Consider the following 8,005-nt stretch of genomic DNA (forward strand, 5'->3'; position numbering starts at 1 on the left):
TATGTTCCTGCCTTCTAGACTTTAAGAGTCAGTGAAACTCAGAAACCTGTGCTTGACTGTTTAAGCAGAAACTGAAAAGAAAGTCTCTCTCCTCAAAGTTTTAAAATGCCTTTTTTGAATAGGAGAAAAACTTGTTGGCAACAAATTATCTGGAGTGAGTGTGATTACAAAGTTACCTCAGTTTTAGTATCGGTTCACCTTATACATCCTACCCCTGATTCCACCTGACCTTTTCTCCTCTAAGTTAAATAAAACATTTTGTTTATTTTGAACTTTCAAAAGTGTCTTGTGTGCCATTTCAGAAGTTGAATATAAGAAAGTGATTGTGTCTCTTCCCTCAGTTCTCTAGGCTGGGCCAGCATAAATATATAAATATTAAAGCAACTGGGTGGGTCAGTCATAGACAAACAAAAAGAAAATAGATATAGGGGCTGCTCAGCAAGGAAAAAGAAGAAAAAAGGGAAAATCCTGTGCCTGAGGGAAGGAAGAGGGCGAGATCACCATAACATGGTGTGGGGTAATGTCATGAGTGTGATGACATCACTTCCATGGAAAACTTGCAAGCAATGGCAGTACCTCTAGGACACTCCAGAAAGTCTATGGTAACCATAGAGTTTCCAGAGATTCTTAGAGCTACTGCTGCCATTTCTGGCAATGAGAGCTTGGGGCTGGGGAGCTCCATATCGGGCTTGGGGGAGTCTGACTGGGGGCTAGGCAGGCTGACAATAAATGCAGGAAAAGATCCAGGGAAAATGACAATCCTAGACTGAAAAGACCAGGGCTTCAAGTTTCCACTTACCGATAAAGTTTCCTTGGTGCTAGGATTGTCATTTTCCCAATATATCCTATCGACCTGTTTCTATTTATTGGAAGTGTTAGTTATTGTATTCATTTCCTTAGAAGACTGCTTCAGGGAAGTGGTTCAAACACAGTCTTGATAGTTTTCAGATAAGAAAATTGAGGTATATACAGAAGAAGGTCAAGCCAAGGCCATTATCAGCTTTTGAGGACTCTAGCCATAATAAAAATTAAAATGATGACACAAGGAAACAAAACAAGGAAGAATTGACACAAGTTGTGAAATATATAAAATACCCCCCCCATGTCTAAATTTGAGGCCCCATTGAGCTTATGGTTTCCAACCTCCAAGTGGGGTCTGGAGTTCTCCCAGTATTATGATTCCAAACTGCAGAGATCAATTCTCCTGTAAAAAATGGGACCTTGGAACTTATGGCATCACACCGCTCCTGAGCTCCCTCCCCAACTCTGCCCTCCCCAAGTTCTGCCCCCATATTTTCCTACCTGGAATTGGCAGCCCTTCAGACCAAATGTCCCTCCTGTCTCTCTCCAAGGGGCCTGAAGATAAGCTCACTGGGGAAAAAAATCCAATTCAAGTAGGGTTCCCCCCCCATCTTAAAGGAGTAGCCATTTAATTTACCATAACAGTTATAAACTCCTGTTTGTTAATATGTAAAATAGGTCAGAGCTTGAAGCAAACATGACCCCTCCTAGTACAGAAAGCCAAGTCATTTATTCTGACCTGACAAATTCTTCTGAAGGGTTATCACTAATTTGATTTTGTTATAAAAGGGCTGTGTCTCTTAGTACTCTGCAAGTCAGTCAACATGTCAAAACTGATTCACCAAAGGACCCAAAACTGACTCACCTAAAGTTAAAACTTCCAATATAACCCTCTCAAGTCAATGGGTTTTCCCAAAGAATGCTTCCTTTGGGTAATTTCATCCTCTGAGCATGGAACAGCCATTTAGCTGTCATGGCTAACAACATAGGCCATTTCCCTATGACCTTGTTTAGGACTATCTAAAAGCTGGCAAAATTCCTGGCCATCATCACACCTGGTGGCAGTGAGTTCTATAAGTTAAGTATGAATTGTGTGAGAGTCATGCCAACTCCAGTTTTTGGGAGGCTGTCAGCCATGATGGCCAGCAAGATCAATGCTCCCTCTAAGCTGTGGAGTCTTGTGAGCAAAAATTCTACTTTGTGAGCTACTGGCATTAAAGTTGTGAACGAGTGATTTGGCTTCTGCATACATTAGTTTGTTCTGGAGCCATCCTTCCTGAGCTAAGACAAAAATGGGTGAGCCAGAGGTTAAAAAACTGTGAACTAGCTCACACTAACTCAGTTTAGATGGAACACTGGGTGGGATCCCTCTCTCTGAGTACAGCCACCTTGTTGTTGCTGCACACTCAACTTCTTTCTTCTTCTGAGTCCAATCCCCCAGTGCTGCAGACAGGGATAGGTGATTGGTGACAGCAGTTTCACATTTAGGGCTGCTGACTGTCAGGGAGTGGTGGAAGAAACACTGTGTACCCTCCTTCTCAGCCAGTATCCACCAGGCCCCGTGGAGTGATTGATATATACCTTATAAAGAGCTGCATACCAGCCAGCTGATCAATGGCAGCTGGCCCTTTAAGAGTTAGACATCCACTGACAACTCAGTCTTTGACAGCTGCCTGCCTGACAACCAGCTGTTGGGAAGTTCCGGTGGATATGGGATGGCGAAAGGGACTAATGAGGCAGAAATGGCCCAGGAAGTGCTTCTGGTCTCTCACAGGCTTATGGTAGAGGGAGGCCACTGGGCATGACCCAGAGCTTGCTTGGGCCTTCAAAAAGCTTGAAAAGGGAGGCCAGAGGCCAGAACAGCATTGACTCCCAGCTTAGAAGGTAGTACAGATAGGGAGAGGAGGTGGGTTAGAGTGGTACCCAACCCCCACCCCTCTCTGTCTGAAGCCAAAGAAGCCACTTCAGCTAAATTAGGCTTTGGTACATGACAGCCGGGGCTGGGATTTCTACAACAATCTCCAAGTGGGGCCTGGAGATCTCCCAGAATTACAACTGGTATCCAGACTACAAATTGCTCTTGTGAAAATGGATGCATTGGAGGGCGGACTCTATGAAATTATACTTTACTGAGGTCCAGTGTTCCCTCTAAGTTGAGTTAGTGTGATCTAGCTCACAGGTTTTTTTGCCTCCAGCTCACACATTTTTGTCTCCGCTCAGGAAGGATGTCTCCAGAGCAAACTAATTTATGCAGTAGCCAAATTGCTGGCTCACAACTTTTATGCCCATAGCTCACAAAGTAGAATTTTTGCTCACAAGACTCCATAGGTTAGAGGGGACATTGCTGAAGTCTTTCCCTTCCTCAAATGCTGACCTCCCCAGTCCCTATCCCCAAATCTCCAGGAGTTCCCCAATCCAGTGTTGGCAACTTTATCCTCATTCCAGTCATTGCTCACTCTTTCAAGAGGGTAGGCAAGGAAGCAGAAAAGACAAACAAGTGGGTTCTAGGTCAAATCAAGCCTGAACTCTCCCCAGAAACTAAAATGACCAAACTGAGGCTATTGTACTTTGATCACATTATGTGAAGACTCACCGGAAAAATATGATAATGCTAGGAAAAGTGGAAGGCAGCAAGAAAAGTGGCAGACTCGACACGAGAAGGTTCGATTAAATCAAGGATGCCACGGCCTTCAGTTTGCAAGAGCTGAGCAAGGCTGCTAATGACGGGTCATTTTGGAGGTCATGAATTCATAGGGTCACCATACGTTGTAAGCAACTTGATGGCACAACACACCTACAAGGCTGTAGCCAGTTATTTTCCACAGAGATATAAGGGAAAAGCCATATATCCACAAGGGAATGAGCTAGAGACTTTTCTTTTTTAAAATGAAAGCTAGGGATTCAGAGAATCTGCTAAGTTTGTTGTTACAATGCACTAGTGATATATTGATATTTTAGTGCAATTTTTTTTTAAAAAAAAGATTAAACGACTTGTCTTTGGAGGGAGGGTGGAGGACGGGCTAGGACAGTCCAATCAATAAAAAAGTGGGCTGGCGATCATCCTCTTTCCTTTTCTTCTTTATATTGCCTATTTACCAAAAATAATATCGAGTATGCAGTAATGGTGAAAGTATGCAGTACTGAGTATGCAGTAATGGTGAAACTAATAACTTACTTGAGAAACATATTAGTTAAGAAATGCGAAATGTAGGATGCTGAAAGCAGACAGGTGGTGGAGGCATATAAAAAGCTTTTCCATCGTTATCTTAAATTTGGTCCTGAATGTGAATCTCATGTTGAAGTTAAATTATTTATATGATTTCCCTAGCTTGAGGAAACATTTTCATTTACATTTTAATGTAAAGGAAGGAAGCATTTATTGTCGAGACTTCTACCACAGAAAATACCCAGGGATTTGTAAAAGAATTTATATTCAGGCTATTTGATACTATGTGACTTGAATTTCCTCTTCTGTGGAATATATTGAGATTGTTGGACACTGTTCGTTCCTGACGTATCTAACTCTGATGTGGATGGCTGTGCCCCCCCCACCTTTGGCAATGGTTTGAGCAATGGTTTGTTTATCTGAGTGTTCTAAGATGTCCATCATCACATGACTGATAATGTGAGAACACTTTAAAACGTTTTCATATGGATTAATCTTAGCTTGTGACTCATAGAGCCAAATAAACAGATTTGGAAATATGGACATGATCCAAGATTTAAGCACTGGAAAATCCCATTAAATTCAATGGGAGAGTTGGACACTTTTGAGGGGATTTTGAAGTGCTTAACTGGCTGGATTGTAACATATGCTTATATATATCACCTGCCTTTGATTGGACTTGATTCAATGTTAGTTTTTCAAACAAATGTGTATGATATAAGAATTTCCCTGATATAGCAAGGACACATCTATAGAAACAAGATGACGGAACTCTACTGTTCTGTCGACTGATCTGGGGAGAGTGATTGGGGAGAATAGGAAAGGCAAACCTGAGTGGGGTTGCATTGAAAAAGGGGCTGCGTTTTGTAAATGATAAAAAGTCCTTTCCTTTTCAGTGATTATTTAGGAAATGATCCAAAAAGGTAGAAATGTGTTTCCCAGTCTAGGTAAGCAAAATTTGCATTATATGACATTCTTATACAGCCAAATGTATGGATCACTGTTTGATCACTAACTGGCTGGAATGATTATTCATCTCAGGTAAGCAATGATCATATAATCAACAAGTCTGGAGAATTAGACCGGATCCCATTGATAAGCTCAAGCTGATGTTACGGTAAGGGAAATACCTTTTCGTATGACCTTCTACAGCTCCACTATGCCAGTAACCATTTACAGCCAATGTGATTCTTATCAGGACATTTGAAAAAATCTCTTTGGATAGTTTATACATTCTGGCTACAGTATGTATATTCACAGCATGATGGTTCGGTGCTGTGAAAGTTCCTGGAACATTTAGTCCAGTCTGTGAATATTACATGTACTCTATGTGGGAGTGCTGTCCAATGAGGAAATTGGCACCTGAAGAATCAGAAATGCACATGTATTCTTTCAAAAAAGAAACCAACCAAATTTCTAGGTTGAAAAGAACAGCCTGGAGGCAGTGTTGGCAGAATCTGGAAAAGTCTTACAAAATTGACAGATGCTGTTGGAATGGTCAGATTTTAGTGTCCCACAGAGATACTCAAATTTGACAATTCTTAAAGGCCATTCTGAAAAGAGAGCCTGTCACTCTCCATCCCTGCGCCTACAGTTTCATGACCTTTTCTCCTGCCTTTTCCCTGTCCATCATCTCAGTGGTCTTCCTTCCCTCCCCCTTTGACTTTTGATACCCAGCAACAGCAGTAATAACTACTATCATTATTCCAAATCTTTGCCGATCTTTTGACCGCAGAGCTAAGCAAGCAAAACTAAATGTGTTTACCTTCTTTATGTGGATTTCTTTAGTCACCATTTTTTTAAATGATGAATACAAACAATCCCATTAATTCTACCTTGGCCAATGTCCATCATAAGAAACAGGCCTTATGACTCAAAGGCTTTGAAGAATTCCAGGACACAACACAAAACACAAACAGCCCTTCAGCTGAACTGCTTAAAGAAAGCATGTTCATATCCTGCGCCTTAAGAAGTTCCCCCCACAGTGGGGAATTTAGATAGTTGAGCTAATAAGGGAGGGAGCTTGGAATGCTGCAACACAGGATGACACTCAGAGCAGGTACTCCTATAAATAATTAGGCATATGATATTCCCACAGCTGTTCAAAACCAGATGTTTTTGCTTTTTGAGACTTAAAGTAACTTCCTTCCTTTTCAGGGAGAAGAGCCAAGTCTGTCAGGATCTATAAACTCATGCTGAAAGGAGTAGACAAGTTCAGAGAGACCTAAATCTGAACTTAAAACATTTAGAAACTCTTAAGAGAAGGGAGAGCATCAAAGCAAGGCACTCGTGAAGCTGATGTAATATGGCCAGAATCCTTTATTTAAACGGGAAATTGAGAAGAGACTAATGACTACTTTGAACGTGGCCCATTTCCTTACCAGGAAGTACCTCTATTCAGGAAAACGAAGCCAAAACCCATTAACTGGTTTCACTGTTGTGTGATTGTTTTAACTGTTTTATACATTTTATCGTGACTTGGCATATGGTGCCAACTTATGTGAGCCGCCCTGAGCCCGTCTGCGGGGAGGGCGGGATATAAATCCAATAAATAAATAAATAATAAATGATAGATCGTCACAGGGGATTATCACATGCACACTTTTTAAAATTTTAAAAGTACTTCTTTACACAATGAGTGATTAAACTGTGGGATTCATGCCGCAGCATGTTGTGAATGTGATGTTACTTTAAAAGGAGATTAGACAGCTTCATCTAACGGCAGCTACCAGCTGTGACGACTAAAGGGAACCTCCATATTCAGAGTGAGTAAACTTCTGAATACCAGTGCCAGGAAGCAACATCAAGGGAAGGTCTTGGGCTCTTTGCCCTGTTCTGGATCCTCCAGAGAAACTGGTTGGCCATTGTTCTACTTTGTACCATCTAATCAGCTTTGGAAGGGCTTTCTGATGCTATATAAACCCAGGTTCTCTTTATGTGTCCTATTTAATTACCTGGGGATGTGCTTACTAGCCAGGCCAGCAGAAAAGGCAGGAGTGTGCAAGTGTGTGTGAGGGAACAAAAGCAGAAGCCTAGGATTTACTTCACCAGGAATGGGCAGCCTATGAAGGGAACAGCAGAGGTGAATGACAGGCAGTTCAGACTGGAGAGTTTAGAGACGGTGCTCAGGCTTCACACTTTGACAGTACACATAGGCAGGCCCCAAACTGTACAAGTCTTGAGATATTAGTACTGAAGAAAGATCATGGCTTCCTGTGGGAGGAAAAAACTTTAACTAAGATTCTGAGCTCTTTCAATACATTTGAATTTATGTAAGAAGAGCCACTTTGTGCCAGATTTTTTTTGGAGGGGGGATACAGGCAACCTTTTTTTCCAGGACAAACTGGGTGATTCTCATGGCTACGAATCTATTTATTTTAAAAGCAGGAAAAGTTGGGCTTATTCTATGTTTAAAATGGAGCGTGTGATGAGGGAAGACATATCCTATGCCCTCCCATAGCTAAAGTTGCTCACTGTCTGAAAAAAAAAAAACTCTCCCAGCATGGCTCTGATACAAGAAGTCAGACAGGCGGGAAGAAAAACAAGGCTCTAGGAAACCAAGGTCTGCAAATTAAGGTGAGGTGTATGTGGATATGTGTGAGGAGTTATTTCCTCTTGCTTAATCAATGTTTACATTAAAAAAGAGATTGAGAGGATGCTCATGGCGACATAGGCTTTTAGCTGTCGCTTCTCGAGCAGGGGGTAGAAACCCAGCTGAAATCAACGACAACTAGACCATGAGTAACAACAACAGGGACAATGGCTGCGTATTTATCTTCTCTGCAGGTCCCCCAACAACGTAGAGCGTTCACCCTGGCCAGATGCAATGCCATGCCGTCCGCCATCTTATTTGGCAGATTCAATAAGGTTTCCCAGCTGGACAGATACTGTCCATGCAGAAAGAAATGTGTGGAATCTATCGCCCATGTTCTCCTACATTGTAACCTGTACATGGACATAAGGATCACATATTTACAATCTCTTTTAACCAGTATGGATGTTTGTTCTGATGCTCTTAAGGTAAATAGACTTTTAAGA

The sequence above is a fragment of the Gekko japonicus genome, unplaced genomic scaffold, assembly GCF_001447785.1.
Source record: "Gekko japonicus isolate JY-2015 unplaced genomic scaffold, Gekko_japonicus_V1.1 scaffold1167, whole genome shotgun sequence".
Taxonomy (NCBI): domain Eukaryota; kingdom Metazoa; phylum Chordata; class Lepidosauria; order Squamata; family Gekkonidae; genus Gekko; species Gekko japonicus.